The following is a 27,403-nucleotide window of genomic DNA, read 5'->3' on the forward strand; positions in this document are numbered from 1 at the left end:
AGTGATGGGGGATACTCAACAACCCCAGAGATGGGAGGACACCCAACATCACTAGAGATGGTGGATACCCCAGACCACCAGAGATGGAGGAAACCCCAAACAGCCCCAGAGATAGGAGGACACCCAACACCACTAGAGATTGGAGGGCTACCCAACACCATCAGAGATCAGCGGAAACCCAACACCATCAGAGATTTGGAGACAAACAACACCAGCAGAGATGGGGGTACACCCAACACTTCGAGAGATGGGGTAGACCCATCACCACCAGAGATAGGGGGACACCAACACTGCTAGAGATGGGGAACACCAACACCACCAGCGATGGAGGAAAACGCAAACAGCAGCAGAGATAGGGGGACACCCAACACTGCCAGAGATGGGGAACACCAACACCACCAGAGATGGAGGAAAACCCAAACAGCACCAGAGATAGGGGGACACCCAACACTGCCAGAGATGGAGGAAAACCCAAACAGCACCAGAGATAGGGGGACACCCAACACTGCCAGAGATGGGGAACACCCCCGACAACCCCAGAGATGGGGGACACTCAAAAATCTCAAAATCCGCTGAATCTGGAATGGTTGGAAAGTATGCCATGGCTGTGTTTGAAAGTTTCGATAGACGATGCTGAATGCTCATATCTCAGGCCCCTAGAAGAAGAACCAGGGGCCCACATAGAAATACATAGAAATATATTATTTTCAACGAATATTATAAAATCATAGAAAAATACAATGAAATTGAAAAAAATGAATGAAATCCCAAAATCCCCTAATATTGCCCTAAAAATTGTAAAAGTTTCTAAATGTTTCTAAAAAGTTTCTAAAAAGTTTCTAAAAGTTCAAAATGACACAAACATCTCCTCATATGCAGATACTTTATACATGGATATAATCCCCAGTAAAACCTCTTCTTATTAAACGTGGGGTCCTACACGCCAGATAATAAAGGTTATAGAACGGGACAAGAATGTTCTAGAAGAAAACCCCTAAAACATAAACTTCTAATGTCATTCCAAGATGTTTTATGCAAGAACAAAAGTTTTTTTGTTCATTTCATGCAAACTTTGTTTTTTAAACTTTCTATAGAAAATATATAGAAGATAGATAGAAATATAGTAAGACAGATATAAATTGGGCAGATATCTGGATGTGTGCTCCTCTATCTGATGACGGTTCCCCCCCTTTGTTCTGTCTCTTGGCTTCGGCTTCTCGTTTCCCGTGTGTCCTGACAACCGCAAAAGAATGTTCCGGGGCCAGGTCCTATTTGTCGTCTTTGTAATAAGAGTGAAACATTTCATGTAACTATAAATGTAAATCCCCAGAACCTTCACCCAGTTGTAATAATTATTCACATGGATTTTCCGGATAATTATTTGTCCATCTTGGCCAAGATTTGGTTTTCTGCTTAACTTAAAAAAAATCCAATAAATGCTTCGGAATATTTCTGTGTTTGTCTATTTCACAATTCAATACGTTCCAAGATGTGGAAACTACTTCTGTCTTCTGCACGTCCCACCCGATAGATGTTTTCGTTCAGTCCTTTGCGAGGTTCAAAGACTTCCAAAAATATTCCAAAAGTTCCTTTAAAATGGATTCCTGAAATAATAATATTTCCACTAAATCCATGATAATTGTCTTAAGGGGAAATCACCGGAGAAGTCTGAAAATCATCCGGGAGAAATATCATGGATTATCCGTCCTTCTTCATCCTCGGAGCTCGGCCCAGATGTCGTTCATATCTTTTTATGAAATCTTCCATCTTATGAGCATCTGGCCCGTAAAAATATTGTCCTCTCCCTCCACGTGAAGCGAATAAGAGCGACCTGTAGGCAGCTGGTAAACATACCGCCATACGCCGTGCCCTCTGCCATTGTAACGGGGATTACCCATTGACCCGAACATATCCGGCTCTTTTCTTCTCCCTTCAGAATTGTAACAAATGGCAATTTTCCCTAATCCGCCCATCTGATGCTGATTCCCATTTATAGGGTGCGCGAAATACTGGACGAGAAATATGGAAAACATTGTCTGAGTAGATATCAGTATCGGGTGGGAGACCATAGATTTCTAGTAAAAGCACAAAAAAAATATAATACAAAAAAAATAAAATACTCATGTAACGACATGTATCACTTCATAAATAATAGCACTAAACATATGTATTACTTATAGAAAAGCAAAAATAAAGACACTGCCGAAACGAGATTTAAAAGACATAAAAACAGTAAAAAACAACAAAATATCTAAACAAAATGAAACTATAAAATTATACGAGAAACTGAAATTAATATTCAAATAAAATAACAAATAAATGGAAATGAATTTTCAACATTGTTTTGTGTTTTTAAATTTTTCTGTACTTTTGTTAATTTTTTAATTTCTTTTTTTTTTCAGTGAAATTGAATTGTGTTTTTTTTTCTTCTTTTCTCCATCGATCTGATTTTAATGTGAATATTTTTCTCCATTTTTTATATTTTTAACTAAACAAAAATGAAAAATAAAAAGATTTTAAAAAAATCAAAGGCAACGTATGTGGTTTGTATTAGAAAAAAAAACTATGTACAATAAAACACAGATTTTGAATTTTACAAGAAAACCATTTATTGTTTTTTTGTTTTTTAATCTGAGAAGGAAAATGTTATTTCTTGTAAAACAAAACACATAAAATTAATAAGAAGACAAGGAACACAAACATTTGTATTTTTGACAGTGGGTTACAAAGAATTTGGAATGAAAGTTTTTTTCATAAGTTTATAAATTAGAAAAATCTTGTTTTTGTTTTGCTGTTATTAAATTCATTATTAAATTCGAAAAATTACTATTTACTAGTTTTCATTAATTGAATTATTTAAGTTTTATTAAGTGATTTATATTTTCATACTTATTTGTCATGGTTTATTATTAGTTTAGTTTAAAATTTTTCTGCTACATTTTTTACTTTAGTTTATTAAGATATGTATATAATTTTATTAGATTGGGGATATTTTGGTGCGTGTAATGTTTATAGGACAATATCAAACATTCACAATATTTGGAAACTGATAGCCCAAATTATTTTTAAGAAAACCTGAAATATTATAACACTTCCACAATGATAACTGCATTCATAGATTATGGGAAGAAAATGAGGATAATAATTAATTACAATATCATTATATTTATATCCAATATATTTATATTGTTAATTTAATAAAATGAACAGTTTTATAAGAAAAAAAACTAAAACAAAACAAATTTCCAAAATACACAAGTTTGTAATTTTTCATTGCAGTATAATATCTGAAGACGTGGAGCAAGGTTCTATGAGTAAATTCTGTATAGGATGGGGTAAGCAATGGCTGAACATGTGGGAAAGAGTTGGTGTCTTCCAGACCGTGTAGATCAATCGAAACAAAATATGCACAGAATTCCTCTACATCTGCCTAAGAAATCCACCATCGTGCCACTTCTTCTCATAGATTTTGGATTAAACCTCTGCCTGGATGAAAGGCAAATGGCTGCAGCCGGAGCAGGAGAAATTCCCATGCAGATGGTGCCGAAGACTTTTAGATTGCAGACCCACCCGTTTTCCGTTGGGAGCTGTTGGTCTGACAACCATTTTTTGTCACATTAAGTCCTTGAGAGCCTGGCACCCTGGGCAATATCCGGACCATGAGGGCAGCAAGACACAGAAGAGGAGGAAGGAGAGAAGGAAGCAGGAAGAAAAGAGAATGGGTCTTGTCACGGATCGAAAGTCTGAGTCTGATTTAAGGTCCTCACCTTAAGTTCCACATTTGTGTAAGGGGGGGGTGTGTGTCTTGGGGTGAGGATGGGGAACCAGAAGAAGGTACTCAGATGTGTTCTGTAGTAAAGAAAGAATGGGTGGCCATGCCATATATTCAGCACTGGTCTCAGGTGGTGGTGGGGGGGTGTCCTTCATCCGATAACTTTTCACACCAAGTGACCAGAGCAAGCCAGGAAGAGATACGTCTAGCAACTTCTCTGCAGAAAAATGTGCAAACCTAGGAAGCGTTTGTGAGTTCCGGAGCACCCGGCTGTGATCAGCGAGTTCCATGTGGAAGTGCAGTCACGACTTTCACACCAGTTGCTGCCATATGAGTCTACATCTTATGAGTTGACTGTAGTGGACAGTATGCACATGTTCTGTATAGCTGGAGGGTGGACATCCTACTTTTTGGGCTTTGGTGGGACCTCTAGTCCAACACTTATCCCACCAATGACAGTCACCTCTACATCCGTGGTGTTATAGTAAAGACAGTGGGTGACATGGACCATTGGGCACATCATGAGACTCTAGTTGTAAACCACAACATGGTATTTGTACACTTCCACCATTATCACAAAAACCTTTATAAATATTTGTCATGAATTTTACAGAACTGTTTTTCCAGCATTTGAGTTTTGCACCTTCTATAGAGAATTCACTTTACTCCCAACCTTTAAGAGGCATCGGAGGCTCCAACAAAAGCGAGCGAGTCTCGTCCAGGTCTCCCTCCCTGGCAAACATGCTCGGCTTTGTGGCCATAGTGAGAGGGGAACAAGAGGCATTTTGTGTCTGGAGAATACACAATGGATTTTCCTGAAAACAGAAAAAAGCCTGTCTGCTGGAAGGCGGATTCGATGTGCTCTCTCCACAGAGGCAATTGTCATAATGAAGGTGATTACCGGGATCTGATTGCAATCAATATCACCATTAAATGCCATGTTATGTAAACATCCAGTCCTGTCCGCTTCGGCTGACCCCCTTTACTTCCATTCTCTGCCGGGAGTCATGTTCTCCGGCTGCACACTACGTCTTTGCTTTCAGATCCCCCCCACTCCTTTCTTTCTAACCTGACATTTCCCTCCCCTCCAAAGAAAGAAGAAATGAAAAAAAAAAAACGTCTTCAATCCCCAATTCAGACGGTTCCTTATCTCACATTGCTGTCTAAATGCTAAGCCGAGAGAAGGCTGGAGCTTTATCCTGCTGTCTCTGGGGGGAATTACCATCCTTGTGTAAGGTCCGGGATGCTCCGTTAATAAGGCGAGCCATGCTTTCCTCGCTGCCATCAGAGATCTTTGTCCTTGTGACCCGCTCTTTAATAATGGCAGGGAAGAAGATGTGTATCGGAGGCCATTGTCCGCGCCTGGGTGTAATGGAAATGAGGCACTATTCATGAACTCCGAGATATGAACTTAGATACAGAGGCTGAGTGTGGAAATATGAGCCTGGAAAATCTCAACTCACTTAGCGAAAGACAAGGACGACTCTCTAAGATGAGCTGCGAAGGACTTTTTTGCATCTAGTTGTCCGTGACACATATCTACAGCCCAACACAGGTCCAAGAGCGACCAAGCATCTCACCAACTCAATCGATGTTCTTAACTCCGTCCAAACTCTTTCCAGAATGATTCAGCCCCAATTGGCTGCGTAGGACTTTTTTGATAATTGTCCATGGCATGTGTCTTCAGCCCAACACAGGTCCAAGAGCTACCAGGTATATTGTCAACTCAAGTGATGGACTTAACTCTGAGTCCAAGAGCGACCAAGTATCTCAGCACCTCAAATGTTCTGACCAAATGCTTTCCAGAATGATTCAGCCCACAATGTGAATTAAGTTTCCTCAGGGTCATCCCCAAATGCATCACAAAATGCTTCAGTCTCAGATTCATGGATGGCCTTCATAGGCAGCATCTTTAACCCTTAGTAATGCCCCATCTCAGGCCATCAGCTGCTGCACACATGAAGCATTGCCAGATGACAATGTTCCTCAGAAATCTTATCTCTTTCCATTCAAGCAATGGTCACAAGTTCACTAATTTCCCTGGGTTTACATGCTCTGATCAATATCTTTAAATCCTCCCTAAAATGTTCTATGGGGCTCGGGTAACTGTGAATTAGTGCTTGGGTTTATTGTCCTGTTACAAGGTTCAGTAACATCCAAGCTTCATCTTTGCAATAGATGGCGAGATTTGTTCTCCTAGAACAGTGATGGCCAACCTTTTGGAGACAGAGTGCCCAAAGTACAAACAAAAACCCACTTATATGTCGCAAAGTGCCAACATGACAATTTAAGCAGCAACTTATTGATCCCTACTGTATCACAGGTTTCAATCGTATTGGCGTCCTGAGTTCACCAATACAATAGAAAGATGGAGAAATGTGGATTGTAGCTTCAATCCAGGGTCCCCTGAAGAGGAAGAATCAGGGTTCCCAGAGCAGGAACTCTGTGTTGGGGTGAAGCCCTGGGTGCCCACAGAAAGGGCTCTGAGTGCCACCTCCGGCACCCGTACCATAGGTTCGCCACCACTGTCCTAGAATTTTCTGGTATCTGTATGTATCCATCTTAGTAATGATGGAGGAATAATTGTGATGGCCTCTGTAGATCTAGTCCCGAGGTCTCTGAGATCCTGGCCCTCTGCTCTATACAGTAGATGGTACTATGGGAGACACAAGGTGGGGTCAGCAGTACCTGTATATATCGGGTCACAGTTCTGCTCTGTTTCTTCAGAGCCTGTGCCCAGATCAATCCCCTTCATCTGAAAGATCCCTCTGTAGGAAGAAGATTTCAAAAGTTTCTGCAAACTTTCATTGTGTTTACCTATAAACAAAGGATTTACCCCCCCCCCCTCCATAGACTGAGATTTCACCCAGGAAGATGCAAAGTGCTGATAGAAGATCTCCGTTGACCTCCTACGTCCCCTCTGGCTACTGATGGTCTCATTGAGTGGATACTAATAAGATGTATTCATCTCACTTCTTCTAGAAATAAAGACGTTACTGGAGCGCGGAAGAGAAACTGAGTGGTAGCTGCTACAAAGTAGCAAATGAATGATGTATTCAGTGGTTACAGTGTTCTACTAAAGTCTATAAGATAACCAGAGGAGGATCTCACAGATACAGAAGATATAGAAGATAAGTGATAGATCATTAGCTGCCGCCAGGATTTAATGTAGTTGACGTATTCATCTCTGTAGCCCGGATGTTTGGTTAATTTGTGCGACTTTTAGGCTTGGAATTGTCCCAATTTTTGTGCCTAATAAGTGGCAAAACGGAGCGCACTAGACCCAGACTTACTTTTGGTAAATTACTATTTGGGAATAGAAAGGCGCACATCACAAAAAGTTGCAAAAGTGACTCTGAACCGGCAACTCATCACATGTATCACAAAGGGGAACAATGTCAGATACATTGCAGTGATTAACTAGCTTCAGGAAATGTGGAAAAGTGGCAGCCGAAAAACTATGATACATGTGACCCAGGGAGAGGCTGCTCTGCAGATGTTTGCTCGGGATCTATCACAATTTTGTGCCTAAAAAGTTGCAAAAACTCCCGGGTCTAAGCGGCTGCACTGGGGAAAAAAACTTCATTTTTCATTACTGGAAACAAAATTTTTCTCTTCCCAAATGAAAAATTAACTGAATGCAACAAGAAAAAGTTTAAAAATTACTAGTAATTAAAATTTCTCCAGTGACGACTTCATCATTGTCTGTGGGATCATCTCTGGGAGTGATTATTGTCTATGGGATCATCTCTGGGAGTGATTATTGTCTATGGGATCATCTCTGGGAGTGATTATTGTCTATGGGATCATCTCTGGGAGTGATTATTGTCTATGGGATCATCTCTGGGAGTGATTATTGTCTATGGGATCATCTCTGGGAGTGATCATTGTCTATGGGATCATCTCTGGGAGTGATTATTGTCTATGGGATCATCTCTGGGAGTGATTATTGTCTATGGGATCATCTCTGGGAGTGATTATTGTCTATGGGATCATCTCTGGGAGTGATTATTGTCTATGGGATCATCTCTGGGAGTGATCATTGTCTATGGGATCATCTCTGGGAGTGATTATTGTCTATGGGATCATCTCTGGGAGTGATTATTGTCTCTGGGATCATCTCTGGGAGTGATTATTGTCTATGGGATCATCTCTGGGAGTGATTATTGTCTATGGGATCATCTCTGGGAGTGATTATTGTCTATGGGATCATCTCTGGGAGTGATTATTGTCTATGGGATCATCTCTGGGAGTGATTATTGTCTATGGGATCATCTCTGGGAGTGATTATTGTCTATGGGATCATCTCTGGGAGTGATCATTGTCTATGGGATCATCTCTGGGAGTGATTATTGTCTATGGGATCATCTCTGGGAGTGATTATTGTCTATGGGATCATCTCTGGGAGTGATTATTGTCTATGGGATCATCTCTGGGAGTGATTATTGTCTATGGGATCATCTCTGGGAGTGATCATTGTCTATGGGATCATCTCTGGGAGTGATTATTGTCTATGGGATCATCTCTGGGAGTGATTATTGTCTCTGGGATCATCTCTGGGAGTGATTATTGTCTATGGGATCATCTCTGGGAGTGATTATTGTCTATGGGATCATCTCTGGGAGTGATTATTGTCTATGGGACCATCTCTGGGAGTTATTATTGTCTATGGGATCATCTCTGGGAGTGATTATTGTCTGTGGGATCATCTCTGGGAGTGATTATTGTCTATGGGATCATCTCTGGGAGTGATCATTGTCTATGGGATCATCTCTGGGAGTGATTATTGTCTATGGGATCATCTCTGGGAGTGATTATTGTCTATGGGATCATCTCTGGGAGTGATTATTGTCTATGGGATCATCTCTGGGAGTGATTATTGTCTATGGGATCATCTCTGGGAGTGATTATTGTCTATGGGATCATCTCTGGGAGTGATTATTGTCTATGGGATCATCTCTGGGAGTGATCATTGTCTATGGGATCATCTCTGGGAGTGATTATTGTCTATGGGATCATCTCTGGGAGTGATTATGGTCTATGGGATCATCTCTGGGAGTGATTATTGTCTATGGGATCATCTCTGGGAGTGATTATTGTCTGTGGGATCATCTCTGGGAGTGATTATTGTCTATGGGATCATCTCTGGGAGTGATTATTGTCTATGGGATCATCTCTGGGAGTGATTATTGTCTATGGGACCATCTCTGGGAGTGATTATTGTCTATGGGATCATCTCTGGGAGTGATTATTGTCTATGGGATCATCTCTGGGAGTGATTATTGTCTATGGGATCATCTCTGGGAGTGATTATTGTCTCTGGGATCATCTCTGGGAGTGATTATTGTCTATGGGATCATCTCTGGGAGTGATTATTGTCTATGGGATCATCTCTGGGAGTGATTATTGTCTATGGGACCATCTCTGGGAGTGATTATTGTCTGTGGGATCATCTCTGGGAGTGATTATTGTCTGTGGGATCATCTCTGGGAGTGATTATTGTCTATGGGATCATCTCTGGGAGTGATCATTGTCTATGGGATCATCTCTGGGAGTGATTATTGTCTATGGGATCATCTCTGGGAGTGATTATTGTCTATGGGATCATCTCTGGGAGTGATTATTGTCTATGGGATCATCTCTGGGAGTGATTATTGTCTATGGGATCATCTCTGGGAGTGATTATTGTCTATGGGATCATCTCTGGGAGTGATTATTGTCTATGGGATCATCTCTGGGAGTGATTATTGTCTATGGGATCATCTCTGGGAGTGATCATTGTCTATGGGATCATCTCTGGGAGTGATTATTGTCTATGGGATCATCTCTGGGAGTGATTATGGTCTATGGGATCATCTCTGGGAGTGATTATTGTCTATGGGATCATCTCTGGGAGTGATTAGTGTCTATGGGATCATCTCTGGGAGTGATTATTGTCTATGGGATCATCTCTGGGAGTGATTATTGTCTATGGGATCATCTCTGGGAGTGATTATTGTCTATGGGATCATCTCTGGGAGTGATTATTGTCTATGGGATCATCTCTGGGAGTGATTATTGTCTATGGGATCATCTCTGGGAGTGATTAGTGTCTATGGGATCATCTCTGGGAGTGATTATTGTCTATGGGATCATCTCTGGGAGTGATTATTGTCTATGGGACCATCTCTGGGAGTGATTATTGTCTATGGGATCATCTCTGGGAGTGATTATTGTCTATGGGATCATCTCTGGGAGTGATTATTGTCTATGGGATCATCTCTGGGAGTGATTATTGTCTATGGGATCATCTCTGGGAGTGATTATTGTCTATGGGATCATCTCTGGGAGTGATTATTGTCTATGGGATCATCTCTGGGAGTGATTATTGTCTATGGGATCATCTCTGGGAGTGATCATTGTCTATGGGATCATCTCTGGGAGTGATTAGTGTCTATGGAATCATCTCTGGGAGTGATTATTGTCTATGGGATCATCTCTGGGAGTGATTACTGTCTATGGGATCATCTCTGGGAGTGATTATTGTCTCTGGGATCATCTCTGGGAGTGATTATTGTCTATGGGATCCTCTCTGGGAGTGATTATTGTCTATGGGATCATCTCTGGGAGTGATTATTGTCTATGGGATCATCTCTGGGAGTGATTATTGTCTATGGGATCATCTCTGGGAGTGATTATTGTCTTATTGTACAGATCTGAGAATATTATCAGTCTCCATTTCCTGGACATTATAAGAAAAAAGGCAAAGAATTTTTTTTCCATCTCTGTAACTTTTAGTCCCTGCAGTTACATCACAATGTAGTCCGCCAATAAATGTTGATTATACCTAAAAATAGGCAAACCTGAGACCCCCTATGCTTAATGTCCCCCAATACAGATGATAGATAGATGTTAGATTGATTATTGATCGCTAGGTATGAGACTCCTGTCATTATTTTGTGTATTCCTACAGTCTGATAGATGAGGAGGCCTCACATGGAGACATTTAGGACAAATATAATGAAGTCAATTATTTTTGCCCTTTAAAACTATACAAAACATGTGAAAAACATCCTGAGTCACCCATCTCCCGCGCCGTGCACCTAGATTTTTGTATTTATAGGCCTGGAAGACGTAGTCATTTCACAAGAGGTTGGAGATGTTTTTCTGTCAGTAGGGAAAATCAGATGTGTGAAATATGTAGGGGGCGCTGTGGAGTATTATCTATAGACACAGGGAGGAGCTTCTGTCTGGCAGGGGAGGGGCATCCTGGGGAGGGGGATTCTTTCCTATTCGTGTGATTGCCCCTCTTACAGCCACAATATATGTCCCCTGTATATATATGTATACATCTTGTTCCCATGTACAAGACACTTTGAGCTGAGGACTGGTGGACACAGATGCTCCACCCACATCTTCTGTGCACTGCAGTCCAGCCAATAGGAATATCTTTCTACCCTGCCTGTCATGGAAGGAGAAAAGCCTCTGCAGTACATGGCCGGATAGCTGAAAACAAGCAGAGTAAGACTGGACTATATTGTCAGATGCCAGAAGGAGAAGGAGATTTTGTCCTGCTTGCCAGTTACACAGTAGTTTAGATTAGGAGACTCCTTATGGAGACTGAGAATAAACCTGATTCTGTGTTGCTTGCCCAGGTCATGGCTTTTACAGTTTAGGATACTATAGCAAAGAAGATAAATTTTTCAGGACTATAAGAAGTAACCATGTAGTCAGCTGCCAAAGGGGGAAGTAGACTGATTCTGGCCTGATTGTTATTAATGGAGAAGCTTTCTGTAGTATGTGGTGGGGTAGTTGGAAAAACTCAATTTGCAAAGAGAGAGTAAGATGGGATTATATTGTCAACTGTCAAATGGGGAATGAGACCGAGTCTGTCCTGAATACCATAAAATTTGCAATATATGGCATAATAGCTGAGGAAGTGACTATATTTTCATCTGCCAGAGCCTGATTAGTCCTGTTAGTCAAGGAAGAGGCAGAGCTTGTACAGAAGAAGCTGAAGTTGGTAAGGACCATATTATCAGCTTCCAGGAGAGGGAGGAGACTGATTGTGTCCTGCTGGTCAGAGAAGGAGCAAAACATCTGCAGTAAATATTGGTGCATCTGATAAGGGATGACATTTTTAGATGCGCAGAGGGTGAAGGAGACTGACTCTCTTGTGGTTGTCAGAAAAAAGAAGGGTTTTTAAAGTAAATTTTGCACTAACATATAAAGTATTTTAGATGCATAAGGAGATGGAGACTGATTTTGACCTAATTGTACAGGAAGAAGAAAAGCCTCTGGTATAACTGAGAAGACTCTTTCTACAGGGAAAGTAAGAAGAAACCATATTGTTAGCTGCCCGAGAGGGATGGAGACTGATTCTGTCTCACTTGTCAGTGAAGGTATAATATATGTTGAAATAACTGATACAACTGAGAAGACTCCTTCTGTCGCGTAGATATAAGGGGCTATACTTTCAGATGGGAAGAGGAGACTGATTATCTCTTTATTGCAAGGACCTATATTGTCTGCTGCCAGATGGGGAAGAAGACCGATTCTATCTGGAGCTTGCCTTAATGGCACAAATTAGCAGTCACACAAAGCTGAACAAGTGGAAGCAAAAAATAATAAAAAAATTGCAGTTTCCGGCTGAGCTTTGGCTCATGGATAAGATAGATGACATTTCTATATCAGGAAAGAAACCAAGGTGTTACAGGAGAGAAGGGTGGAATCCTGCAGCAGATCAAAGCTAAGGTGGAGACCTGCAAATATGTGACAGAAATTCTTTACTAACCGGTTACACCCAGGCCAGAGCAGTGCATCCTTCGGTCTGATCAGATACCTCAACATGACAAATTCTCTTCTCTTCATCTTATAAATAGAATAAAATCATCAGTCATAGTGGCGGAGGCCTCATTAATCAGCCGGGTGGGTTCTGTGGAACATGACATAACCACTGTCCTGAATGGTTATCCTTGAAGGAGAGGTGGACCTACATCAAGAATCATCCCTGGATAATACTTCTATCATTCCAAGACATAAGAAGTCATCAAATGGAGAATTACTAGTTCTACAAAGTGTGTAAGGGGCAAATGTACATCAACACTTTCATATACAGTACATCAACTGGATTGGATTGAAGTCTGGGGACTGTGGGGACATCTGATATCTCTACTTCATCGTCACTGAATCCTTGCTTTGACAATCTTGACATATGATTGAGGCTTTTGTCCTATTGGAACATCATGTTGTCCTTTTCATACCTCAGTATTTGAGTGTGTAATAATGAATGACTCAAATATATCTCAGCATTGAGACCACCATTGATCCTGGTCAAGTTTCCAACAAAGGCCTTGAAGCAACCCCATGCATGTCATCAGGTTTCCTGCACCGAACTTGACAGTTCCTGTCTATCTCCATCCATTGACCCTTTTCCATTGACCAAGTGTATTGACTTTCATCCCATCGCTACAATAACCCATTTCCAATTCTCTTCTCCCACTTTTTATACTTTTTTGCAAACTCAGGTTGAATATTGAACATTGAATTTGAAGCTTCGTGGTCTTTTCTCGTGCCACCATTCGAGACGTTGCCCCGCTTGCATGGACATCTGTGATCTCATTATTATAAAGCTTATGAGCTGCCTCCACTGCCGTGTTACTGCACCAGAACTAATAGACCTTGGGATGAGACAACTTGTTGCCTCCGATATTTCGCCTCAACGTCCAACTCTTGGCTTTCAAATGGATGGATTCCATTTCCTATTCTTCCAGCTGTCATGGCCTCACATGATGCAGATGCAGTAATTTTTTTTGTCCAAGACACTTCTATTGATGAGCTGAATGATGCAGTTTCTCTTTTCTTGGGAAATCTTCTTCATGGCTTCTCCACAATGACCTTTGACTTGGGAGTCTACCTAATAACATACTGAGCTATTATCACCTTATGACCACTGTATCAGGTTTTTACGTGGTTGTTTAAGATACTTCTTCTGATGCGCCACCGTTCTATGGTACCAAGATTTGAAAATTTCAGATCCTGGGTGTTTAGCTTCTTGGACCCCCCGTCAAACATGGACCATGGTTTCTAAACAGGTGCACATCACTGTGCACATTGACCAAGAGAATAGAAGTTTTTGGGGTTTATTTAAGATTCAAGCCCTGAAATAATCGTAAATGGCTGGTGATCTACCTGCACTTGTGATTATTTCCTCCGTTACGCCATCTCCCTCCCAAGCAGACGCGGAGGGGTGCGATGGAGCGGGGGGTGAAAGTTCGAATGTTACAAAATATTTCTATGCCAGGTAGGACCTGGTGTAGACATAAACGCTGTGGAGGCCGGAGACTCTTGATGTATTGGGGCATGAGCTACAACATAAATTAAATAACATAAAGGGGGTTATTTATCATATTTCCTTTCACCTGTAGGACATATGAATGAGGGGTTATGGAAAGATTGTTCTACCACCGGGAGCAACAGTTACACAACTAATAACATGCTAAATAGTAGCAAGTCACATATATGTATGAGAAGCCCAGGTATAAGCCCACCGCTCGGTCACCTCACCAGACTGTATCAGGGTCATACCCCCGGAGGGGCAGATACAGGAGGCAGATGTAAGTTTATTGTCAGATGGAAATCTGGGGGAAGTCCTGACATCTTCGGCCTCACAGCAATGTTGTAAGGTTGGGAAATCACTAAAACAGAAAAATACCGATCATTGACTGTAAAGGTAACAAGTCCATGTGACTGAGAATGATGCCCCAGGACACTGGTACACGGGAGGTACAGCGGGGGAGGTTGTGGGGTTTAATATTTGATGCCCTAAGTGCAAACTCTTGACTTTGTGAACTCAGGAAACTATGCGAAGAAGAAGAGAACTATAACCTGAACTGCAATAACATATGTAACCTCTTCATAAAGGGATACAAGATAAATATGGGATGAAATCCAAATGGTAGATTGGATTCACAGTTACGTCTCTGCTGCCCTATTACATGAGCAGTTCTAATAATCCCATCATCCATACAGGGGCAACCTACCTGCAGGTGTCCGGATGACACAGGAGACATGAGAGGCTGGTGCAGTCAGATGTGAAGGAGCAGGGTCAGGATAGGAAGGGGAGATAAGATGTTCTTTCAGGAAGCTACACCAAGTGTCTAATTTTAGGAGGAAACAGCTGATCACCTAAGAGATGGTTATCAGATGGGAATAAGTGCCCATAGGGCTTATTAGAGACACCAAAACAAGAAGGAGGTGAGAGCTGCTGAAATCCTGACAACTGACCCATGACTCCACCATGAAGGCTGGAGACATAGGAGGACATCGGGTTGTGCTGGTGACCGGATACACAATCCTTGGCTGGAATGTCGATACGTGCTGGTGGTGAGCATACAGCTGATATTTTGGTCATCACTCACACATGATATCTGATGGGTTATCTCTATGACAGATAAAAGGAATCCAAGGAATCTAGAGAGTAAAATGACCAACAGCGCCTTCCTCCCAGGGATGAGGTCAACCAGCTCCATTCCTGGAGACCCGAAACACTCCAGCAATCTACCGCAACCTTCCCCCACCCATCATACATAGCATGTAAACAGATGAGGACAATCCAGCTCCCCAACTTTCCTGGAATAGTTGACCCCTAACCGCCTTGTCTCCGTTGTCCTGGTTTACTCCTTTATGCTATACAGCTGGAAGTTTCATGTTCCTTCCTCACGATAGATCTTGAGTGGCTACCTCTACATCTGCCCTTCTAATAATCAGTTAGTACGTGATGGAAATGTTAGTGATTCATCATATATGAATAAGAACTTGTTGGAGAAGAGCAGGAAGCGGATGGTCACATCCACGTTATGTTGACTTCAAGTTCCAATTAGAAAGTTTATTTCTCTGTTGAGTTTGGTGTTCTCGGCACTGGCCAAATTGGTGAATGAGGCAGTGAAGTGATTATGAGGGAAAGTGAGGTCATGAGGAGTCCGATGACTAAGAGTAGGATAGCGGCCGAGTAATGGACCATGAGTCAAGGATGAAGATGAGATGTAAATGTCAGGGCAGAGAGAAGATGGCTTTGGGTCGTGACTCTACTTAACCTTCATTGAAAATGAGTGCAACCCTTGAACCAAATTAACTTTTCTAATAACTATGATGTTTTATCAACTAATAAAAGTTTAATGCTATCATTATGGCTATAAAAATAAGACTACACTGTCTTCAACGATGTTTTACTTTTTAACAAGAGCATATATCGAAAAACTTCCTATTGTTTCTTATTGGAAACTAGTTAAGAATATTGTAAATTCTGTTGTGGGACGTTCGATACCCCTGGACCCCGGCGTCTATTTCCTAAATGTTTGACCTACCTATTTGGGGAAGCTTGGTGCTAAGCTGCTCATAGAGAATGCAAGATCAAAGACCATATTATAGAGGAGTTTAGTAAGTGAAAGACTGATAAGTCGGGAGTTGTCGAGACAAGAGAATTAGTGGGACAACTGCAGTTTTATGGTAAGGAAAATGCGGATTCTGGAAATGTTTTGCTTCAGTCTGACCACTATATGTCGCAAGCTTCACCTTTCCATCCTGCTGCCTCCTGCGAAGCGATGTATGTGCTCAGCAGAGGCAATGGGGAACAGATGCAACGTATTGCATCCCTCCTCCAGGCTCGCTGAGCGGATACATTGCTCAGCAAGATGGAGGGAACCGATGATGTCCTGTCCACACATTGGCACGACCAATCGCTGGATGTCGTAATGCACTCCTCCCCCCAAATTCATGTATAAGCATGCAATGGGATACATCTGTGCCATACGTTGTAAGGACACATCAGAATCCCCCCCAATGTGCTCTTACAATGTATGGTACAAAAGGAGATGTGAGCCCAGCCTGAGGAAAAGGAAAGACGACTGATAACTGTGGAATGACAGCAAAAGGAAGACAAGAAGAGAGAGAGATCCAGCAGAGAAGACACTGAAAACCACGAGAGTGCAGTGTCCTTCAGGATTGAAGCCTCCTGTGGCTCCTGAGCTGATGGTCCACCGTGTCAAACACTGCCCAGAGATCCAGGGGAATGAGGAGAGAATAGTCATTTTTTGATTTAGATGTAAGGAGATCATTAGAGACACAGTGCACAGTGTGGAAACCAGATTGTAAGGGATCGAGGAGGGAGACAGCAGAGAGATACCACGTGTTCCAGGAGTTTGGAGTTGAAAGGGAGATTAGAGACTGGACGGTAGATGGTTAAACTTAAATTTAATTAGATGACCAGTAAATTAGAGATAGAGTATGAAGAAGGGAGAACCTCCTGCACTGTGTTCTTATAATGGTCCAGTCTAATGCAGTTAGACTAATGCAAAAACTTTATGGGCCAATTGTTTTTTGAAGCCTCTCCTGACGTCACTGCTTCACCAAGCAGGAGAGAGACGCCTCTACAAAACTTTAATACCCAAAATGTAATGAGACTTGGATGCTCTGAAATTTTGAGTATTTAATCAGGTAGTTATAAAGTCTTGTGGGCGCTAGTCTGTGAGAAAGAAAAATTATAATGTATTTTTCTGCTTTCAGCACCACTTAGCGGTAAATGCGTCATTAAAAAAATAGGACTTTAGAAATATAACTTTTTGAAGGGCCTTTTTTTATTTTTAATTTTACTTTGGGTCATTTTACAGCCACGTTATTTCCTAAACAAACAAGAAATGACTCAAACGAATTTGGACATAATTAGTCTGAATCAGATCACCTCTCCAGTCCAGGGGTTATAGGACCCTCTCATAAATCTCTAGATGTTATTAAATTAAGGTAACGTACGAGGACCATGGAAACAAATTCTACTGTTAGAGGAGAGGAGAAGTGATTCTACCATTGTCATCGACATAGAGGAGAGGAGGTTCTACCATCACCATAGACAGGGGGCATCCTCTACACCTAGAGGAGAGGAGGTTCTACCATTGCCATAGACAGGGGGCATCCACTACACCTAGAGGAGAGGAGGTTCTGCCATCACCATAGACAGGGGGCATCCTCTACACCTAGAGAAGAGGAGGTTCTACCATCACCATAGACAGAGGGCATCCTCTACACCTAGAGGAGAGGATGTTCTACCATCACCATAGACAGGGGGCATCCTCTACACCTAGAGGAGAGGATGTTCTACCATCACCATAGACAGGGGGCATCCTCTACACCTAGAGGAGAGGAGGTTCTACCATCACCATAGACAGGGGGCATCCTCTACACCTAGAGGAAAGGAGGTTCTACCATCACCATAGACAGGGGGCATCCTCTAGAGGAGAGGAGGTCCTACCATCACCATAGACAGGGGGCATCCTCTACACCTAGAGGAGAGGTGGTTCTATCATCAACATAGACAGGGGGCATCCTCTACACCTAGAGGAGAGGAGGTTCTACCATCACCATAGACAGGGGACATCCTCTACACCTAGAGGGGAGGTGGTTCTACAATCACCATAGACAGGGGGCATCCTCTACACCTAGAGGAGAGGAGGTTCTACCATCACCATAGACAGGGGGCATCCTCTACACCTAGAGGAGAGGAGGTTCTACCATCACCATAGACAGGAGGCATCCTCTACATCTAGAGGAGAGGAGGTTCTACCATCACCATAGACAGGGGGCATCCTCTACACCTAGAGGAGAGGAGGTTCTACCATCACCATAGACAGGGGGCATCCTCTACACCTAGAGGAAAGGAGGTTCTACCATCACCATAGACAGGGGGCATCCTCTAGAGGAGAGGAGGTCCTACCATCACCATAGACAGGGGGTATCCTCTACACCTAGAGGAGAGGCGGTTCTATCATCAACATAGACAGGGGGCATCCTCTACACCTAGAGGGGAGGTGGTTCTACCATCACCATAGACAGGGGGCATCCTCTACACCTAGAGGAGAGGAGGTTCTACCATCACCATAGACAGGGGGAATCCTCTACACCTAGAGGAGAGGAGGTTCTACCATCACCATAGACAGGGGGCATCCTCTACACCTAGAGGAGAGGAGGTTCTACCATTGCCATAGACAGGGGGCATCCTCTACACCTAGAGGAGAGGAGGTTCTACCATCACCATAGACAGGGGGCATCCTCTACACCTAGAGGAAAGGAGGTTCTACCATCACCATAGACAGGGGGCATCCTCTAGAGGAGAGGAGGTCCTACCATCACCATAGACAGGGGGCATCCTCTACACCTAGAGGAGAGGCGGTTCTATCATCAACATAGACAGGGGGCATCCTCTACACCTAGAGGGGAGGTGGTTCTACCATCACCATAGACAGGGGGCATCCTCTACACCTAGAGGAGAGGAGGTTCTACCATCACCATAGACAGGGGGAATCCTCTACACCTAGAGGAAAGGAGGTTCTACCATCACCATAGACAGGGGGCATCCTCTAGAGGAGAGGAGGTTCTACCATCACCATAGACAGGGGGAATCCTCTACACCTAGAGGAGAGGAGGTTCTATCATCAACATAGACAGGGGGCATCCTCTACACCTAGAGGGGAGGTGGTTCTACAATCACCATAGACAGGGGGCATCCTCTACACCTAGAGGAGAGGAGGTTCTACCATCACCATAGACAGGGGGCATCCTCTACACCTAGAGGAGAGGGGTTTCTACTATCACGATAGACAGGGGGCTTCCTCTACACCTAGAGGAGAGGGGGTTCTACCATCACCATAGACAGGGGGAATCCTCTACACCTAGAGGAGAGGAGGTTCTACCATCACCATAGACAGGGGGCATCCTCTACACCTAGAGGAGAGGGGTTTCTACTATCACGATAGACAGGGGGCTTCCTCTACACCTAGAGGAGAGGAGGTTCTACCATCACCATAGACAGGGGGAATCCTCTACACCTAGAGGAGAGGAGGTTCTACCATCACCATAGACAGGGGGCATCCTCTACACCTAGAGGAGAGGAGGTTCTACCATTGCCATAGACAGGGGGCATCCTCTACACCTAGAGGAGAGGAGGTTCTACCATCACCATAGACAGGGGGCATCCTCTACACCTAGAGGAAAGGAGGTTCTACCATCACCATAGACAGGGGGCATCCTCTAGAGGAGAGGAGGTCCTACCATCACCATAGACAGGGGGCATCCTCTACACCTAGAGGAGAGGCGGTTCTATCATCAACATAGACAGGGGGCATCCTCTACACCTAGAGGGGAGGTGGTTCTACCATCACCATAGACAGGGGGCATCCTCTACACCTAGAGGAGAGGAGGTTCTACCATCACCATAGACAGGGGGAATCCTCTACACCTAGAGGAAAGGAGGTTCTACCATCACCATAGACAGGGGGCATCCTCTAGAGGAGAGGAGGTTCTACCATCACCATAGACAGGGGGAATCCTCTACACCTAGAGGAGAGGAGGTTCTATCATCAACATAGACAGGGGGCATCCTCTACACCTAGAGGAGAGGGGGTTCTACCATCACGATAGACAGGGGGCATCCTCTACACCTAGAGGAGAGGGGGTTCTACCATCACCATAGACAGGGAGCATCCTCTACACCTAGAGGAGAGGGGGTTCTACCATCACCATAGACAGGGGGCATCCTCTACACCTAGAGGAGAGGGGGTTCTACCATCACCATAGACAGGGGGCATCCTCTACACCTAGAGGAGAAGGGGTTCTACCATCACGATAGACAGGGGGCATCCTCTACACCTAGAGGAGAGGAGGTTATACCATCACCATAGACAGGAGGCATCCTCTGCACCTAGAGGAGAGGAGGTTCTACCATCACCATAGACAGGAGGCATCCTCTACACCTAGAGGAGAGGAGGTTCTACCATCACCATAGACAGGGGGCATCCTCTACACCTAGAGGAGAGGAGGTTCTACCATCACCATAGACAGGGAGCATCCTCTACACCTAGAGGTGAGGAGGCTCTACCATCACCATAGACAGGGGGCATCCTCTACACCTAGAGGAGAGGAGGTTCAACCATCAACATAGACAGGGCATCCTCTACACCTAGAGGAGAGGAGGTTCTACCATCACCATAGACAGGGGCATCCTCTACACCTAGAGGAGAGGAGGTTCTTCCATCACCATAGACAGGGGACATCCTCTACAACTAGAGGAAAGGAAGTTCTACCATCACCATAGACAGGGGACATCCTCTACACCTAGAGGAGAGGAGGTTCTATCATCACCATAGACAGGGAGCATCTTCTACACCTAAAGGAGAGGTGGTTCTACCATCACCATAGACAGGGGGCATCCTCTACACCTAGAGGAGAGGAGGATCTACCATCACCATAGAAAGGGGGCATCCTCTTCACCTAGAGGAGAGGAGGTTCTACCATCACCATAGACAGGGGGCATGCTCTACACCTAGAGGAGAGGAGGTTCTACCATCACCATAGACAGGGGCATCCTCTACACCTAGAGGAGAGGAGGTTCAACCATCAACATAGACAGGGGCATCCTCTACACCTAGAGGAGAGGAGTTTCTACCATCAACATAGACAGGAGGCAATCTCTACACCTAGAGGAGAGGAGGTTCTACCATCACCATAGACAGGGTGCATCCTCTACACCTAGAGGAGAGGAGGTTCTACCATCACCATAGACAGGAGGCATCCTCTACACCTAGAGAGGAGGTTCTACCATCACCATAGACAGGGAGCATCCTCTACACCTAGAGGAGTGGAGGCTCTACCATCACCATAGACAGGGGGCATCCTCTACACCTAGAGGAGAGGAGGTTCTACCATCAACATAGACAGGGGCATCCTCTACACCTAGAGGAGAGAAGTTTCTAACATCACAATAGACAGGGGCATCCTCTACACCTAGAGGAGAGGAGGTTCTTTCATCACCATAGACAGGGGGCATCCTCTACAACTAGAGGAAAGGAGGTTCTACCATCACCATAGACAGGGGGCATTGTCTACACCTTGAGGAGAAGGGGTTCTACCATCACCATAGACAGGGGGCATCCTCTACACCTAAAGGAGAGGTGGTTCTACCATCACCATAGACAGGAGGCATCCTCTACACCTAGAGGAGAGGAAGTTCTACCATCACCATAGACAGGAGGCATCCTCTACACCTCGAGGAGAGGAGGTTCTACCATCACCATAGACAGGAGGCAATATCTACACCTAGAGGAGAGGAGGTTCTACCATCACCATAGACAGGGTGCATCCTCTACACCTAGAGGAGAGGAGGTTCTACCATCACCATAGACAGGAGGCATCCTCTACACCTCGAAGAGAGGAGGTTCTACCATCACCATAGACAGGAGGCATCCTCTACACCTAGAGGAGAGGAGGTTCTAACATCACCATAGACAGGGGACATCCTCTACACCTAGAGGAGAGGAGGTTATACCATACCATAGATAGGGGACATCCTCTACACCTAGAGGAGAGGAGGTTCTACCATCACCATAGACAGGGGGCATCCTCTACACCTAGAGGAGAGGAGGTTCTACCATCACCATAGACAGGGGGCATCCTCTACACCTAGAGGAGAGGAGGTTTTACCATCACCATAGACAGGGGGGCATCCTCTACACCTAGAGGGGAGGAGGTTCTACCATCACCATAGACAGGGGGCATCCTCTATACCTAGAGGAGAGGAGGTTCTACCATCATCATATACAGGGGGCATCCTCTACACCTAGAGGGGAGGAGGTTCTACCATCACTATAGACAGGGGGCATCCTCTACACCTAGAGAAAAGGAGGATCTACCATCACCATAGACAGGGGCCATCATCTACACCTAGAGGAGAGGCGGTTCTACCATCACCATAGACAGGGGGCATCCTCTACACCTAGAGGAGAGGAGGTTCTACCATCACCATAGACAGGGGGCATCCTCTACACCTAGAGGAGAGGAGGTTCTACCATCACCATAGACAGAGGGCATCCTCTACACCTAGAGGAGAGGAGGTTCTACCATCACCATAGACAGGGGACATCCTCTACACCTAGAGCAGAGGAGGTTTTACCATTACATCTATTGTTCACAGAAAAACTATTGATTTTACCAGAAGATGTCAAGGCCATTGGTTTAAGGTTTGGGTGTGCTACATTCTCTAGATTCTTTTCTCCCAATTTCCAGTGTCTTAATAATCACACACTGATAGTTGTAAGAAATTTTTATCTTTTTATTTTCCATTTTAAGGAACCTCAAACAATCATGAAAAACGGCTGCAAAATTGCCCTCAAAGGAAACCTACCACCGTGGATCTACAATATAAAGGTAGATCGGGTGGTAGGGGCATCTATAGGACGTGACGATAGCCCTTTAAAGGGATTGAACGGAGTCATTGGAAATCCCATAGAGTGGATGAAGCTCAGGTTGAGGGGTTAACTTTTGGTCCTGTATGATCCTAACAGTTCTGCCATCAGCAATCAGACTTCTTTGCAGAGGAGAAGGGAGAAATGGCTTTTGAGAGACATTTTGAGGTAACTTGGTTTGTTTATAATAACTGGGATTTTCCATTTTCAGATAACATAAACTGACTTCTCTTCATTCCTTCCTGCACGGCCTGTAATGTGGGTCTGAACTGTCATCAAGACGGAGCGGTGTGTTTCATCTCAAGTTCATGAACTTTCAGTGAACATGTGTTACATCGTGGTGAACTTTATCCCTGGAGGTGACACTCAGTGACGGAATTCAACAAAACAAACTCTGGCAACGAATGCAGGAAGAAGATGGTGAGATGGGACAAGGTGCGACAAACCCATTATTCCGAAAAGTAGAAGTTGATCCATAATTAGGAGAGTATTAAAGGGTCACCACAGATGAGTTATCAATTTGAGAAGCAAATCATTAAGTAATTGCTTGAAGGAACCCATCATTGAGGTGAGTTCCATCTAGAGTAACTTTGGGCCAGGGTGTTGACCATTGACTAACAACTGGTGGACTCTCATAGTCAGGACTCCTCAATATAATAAAGGTGTCATCGTGCTGGACAATTGACAGGTGTAGGAGCCCCAGGTGTAAGACTGGCATCTGGTTTCCTCCTGGTGGTCACGTGTAGTCACCGCCACATTGTTCCTTGTCCTTCCCACAGCAGTGCAGGTCTTCTGCACACTCGGATAGAACATACACACATGTACTACTCACTTCTCATGGGACAGAGGGCCCCAGGTCTCCACTGGAGAATTACTCTACAATTTCAATATCTAGTTTTCCTAGTCCCACAAAGGTGTTTCTGTGTCCTTGACTTTTGGGTTTGATCTCCAGAACTTGAACCTGTGCTGCCTGGCCTGGATCGACTACACTCAAAGTCCACCTGAACTTCCCTCAAAGACCCGCTCCAATGTATATTGACCCACCTGGGCCAAGTTTCATTATCGACAGAATTAAGCCAAAAGGATGCAACAGGGTGAACACCAGGAGCATCCTCAGTATGTCCATACCCACTGATTTACCTGTAAAGTTAAAGTTTATGAAGGTAAAGTTCATTGATAATGCTTAATGACAATGAGTCAATCATGTGAACAAGGCCCTTACCCTAGAATCAGTGTTTTTCAAGACAAATAGCAAAGCATGCTGGGATTTATTGAGGTCTCCAAAACCCTCTCACTCAGCTAAGTCAGTTTCCTACACTGTACTGAAGAGATGAAAAGACATGGAAACAGCCATGTCTACAGTCGTGTATCTGTTCCCTCCCTCTGTAATAGAAATACTGGTTTGGCTCTTCTCCTGCATCATGTCATTAGGCTTCCTGAAAGTCATGCTTGATGGTAAGGGGGCTTCCTTACAAGGTAGCTAAGAGACAATGTAAAATGTGTCTGCATACTTCCCGGGATTTATTGACTGATGAAGCTAAAGAGTCTCAATGCTCGTCTTATCCTCACTGAAGATGCACCAAGTACAAGCCCTTTCTCCTCTAATTACAGGTCCAAACGCATCACAGCTCATCCTGGCCTGGCATCAAAGAACTTAAATCAGAAACATTCACACAAGACTGAAGAAGATTGTTTGATTTACTAGAGTTTCACAGACTGGACTCATTACCTGCAAACATCAGGATCAATGGCTGCTGCAGGATTTAAAGGAGCCTCTCCAGTACAGTCACCCCTATCCGAGGCTGCATCATATCATGATCCCGAGTGACCACCAGCACCAGAACTATGTATACAGCTGAGGCCATGTAGTACATAAAGAGACAAGGAAGTTTTCCTCACTCTCCCTTTTTGGGTCAATTAGTACCAAAAGTATTTATATTTGTCAAATGCCAGAATAATGAGAGAGAAGTGATTTTTATTACTTTCTGCAAAGTCTAAGGTTTCCATACATTTCATTAGTATTTGGTCCCGTTGTCCTTACACTGTACGACTTGGGTCAAATCTTTTGGATCCTTGCACAAGCCTCTCACAATAGTCGGATGGAGATGGTGCAGCTGAGCCGTGTTTGTAGCCTCTAGCCCGCTCCGGCCCTTTCAGCTTTGCCCATACCTGTTCCATAGGACTGAGATCGGGGATTTGTGATGGACCCTCCAAAATATTGGGCCACATTTATTAAAGTGTTTGCACCAGTTTTCTGTCTGACTATGCACTAGAAAGAACATGAAGACTGCTTGTACCTATATTTAAAAAGTCACCTATATTCATGGAAACGTTTAATGGGTGATGGTATTATCTATATTCACAAATAGAGGTCTTAAGGCTACATTGTATCTTCTATATCCATGGAGAAGCTATGACTATATAATCTGATCTATATTCCTGGAGAACTCATGTGGCGTCATCTATATCCATGGAGAAGTCTTATGCAAACATGGTGTTACCTATATCCATAGAAAGTTCTTATGGCTACACGACATCATCTATATCCATGAATAAGTGTTATGGCTACATGGCAACATCTATATTCATGGAGAAGTCTTATGGGTTTATGGTTTCATTTATATCCACAGAGAAGTCTAGTTGCATCATCTGTATCCATGGAGATTTCTAATGGCTAAATGGTGTCCTCTACAGCATATCATTGGAGAGGTTTTAAGGCTACATGGTGTGATCTGTATCCACGGAGAGGTCCTATGGGTACACAGCATCATCTCTATGCGCTGAGAAGTCTAATGGCTGCATGGCATCATCTGTATCCATGGAAAGGTCTTAAGGCTACATGGTGTCATCTATATCCAGGTCCTATTCCTGCATCTTTTTGCAGCACAGTCTTCGGAATGATTATAGACATGAGAGGGTTGAGCTTACCTCTCTTTATCACCACCCGGCTCGTGTGTTATTCGGCTTCAGTTATGGCCCGGTGAGGCACACGCTCGTCTACATGGAGCCTAAATCTAATAGTCATCCCTATTCATGGTGAAGTCTAATGGATACATAGTAGCATCTACGTCCATGATCCTGTCATAGTATGCTCTAGAACCCTGGAGAATTGTCATTGGTATATGGTGGTATCTGTGTCCATTGCAGAGTTTAAAGGGCACATGGTTTTCTTGAAATAGATATTTCTGGAGAAATCTAATCAGAACACGATCGGGTCTAAAGGAGTCTTATTCGGACATGGTGCCTTCTATGGCCGTGGAGAACCATAAAGGATGGAGATGCTGGATCTTGGACCGCAACCAATCTGATGATGAACACCTATCCTACGGAACAAATATGGGAGCGTCTCCTTAATATGTGTTTCCTCCCATGTTACACGCTGTAGTATCAGTGAAGCTCCACATCTGTGGGATAAGATTATTCGGAGCCTTCTCACCTCTTTCCAGGCTGGTAGAAATGATCATTACAATCCATCCACCATGTAGTCTGTTCTTTTGATGCCGTGTTATGGAGAAGGGGTTACTCTTCCCTATTATTAGCCACAAAACCCTCCGCTCTAATCTCTACCATTTGTTGAACAGATACGTTTCCCTCCAAATATAAAGTACAACCTGACCCCGAATTTGATTGGAATTCTCATTTTTGCCTTTTACTAGACATCACAATCTGCTTTTTATGAAATCTAGCATTTAGAAAAAAAAGAGAAGAAAAATGAAGAACTTAAAAGTGTTTTTAAGCTGAAGCAGACCTGAGCGCGGAGCTATAATGTGATCCGGAGGGGCTGGTGTGCAGGACAGCTATGGGGGATGAACAGCGTTACTAAAACATACGTTATACAATGTAACTGCATGTCTCTTCTCTGAAATCATCTGGTCCATTTATGGATCAGCACTGATTGTGCATCAGCAAATGGAATAGAAAACAGGTCGAAATGATGGTAATTATTGAGACAACCGTCATAATGGAGCGATTCTGTAGGTGGTGACCAAAGGCCACTTGTGTGTTCTCATCCTTTGTGGCTGTTGATTTGGTCACTTTTGCAGGGTCTACAACCGACAGAAAATGTTAGGTAGTGCAGCTCATCTAAGGTGGCACATCAATGCGATAAGAAGGTTAGCTGTGTCCAGAGCATGGAGGAGATACCAGGAGAAAGGCCAGTACACTACGTGACGTGGAGGAGGCAGTTGAAGGACTACAACCTCCTCCATTTTTGCAGGAGGAAAAGGAGGAGCAGGGCCGAGCCATGCAAAATGACCTCCAGCTGCCACTAATGTTCATGTGTTTGCTCAAACTGGAACCGGAACAGGCTCCATGAGGTAGGTATCAGGGCCTGATGTCCACAAGTCCGTGTTGTGCTTACAGCCCA

General features: G+C 43.8%; 1 long non-coding RNA gene across 3 annotated transcripts in view; it reads left to right on the forward strand.

The window, feature by feature from the left end:
- LOC140083599 (uncharacterized) overlaps positions 1-24,895 on the forward strand; it is a 61,543-nt gene extending 36,648 nt beyond the window's left edge. For 2 of the 3 annotated variants that reach the window (XR_011849943.1, XR_011849942.1), the window contains exon 3: positions 3,280-4,922. This is a non-coding gene — a long non-coding RNA (uncharacterized lncRNA). Of the gene's footprint in view, positions 1-3,279; positions 4,923-23,248; positions 23,606-23,989; positions 24,201-24,648 lie in introns of those variants that run through there. The other variant, XR_011849944.1, reaches the window with a different exon arrangement.
- Positions 24,896-27,403: the final 2,508 nt, after the last annotated feature.

This window comes from Engystomops pustulosus, chromosome 1, assembly GCF_040894005.1.
Source record: "Engystomops pustulosus chromosome 1, aEngPut4.maternal, whole genome shotgun sequence".
Lineage (NCBI taxonomy): Eukaryota > Metazoa > Chordata > Amphibia > Anura > Leptodactylidae > Engystomops > Engystomops pustulosus.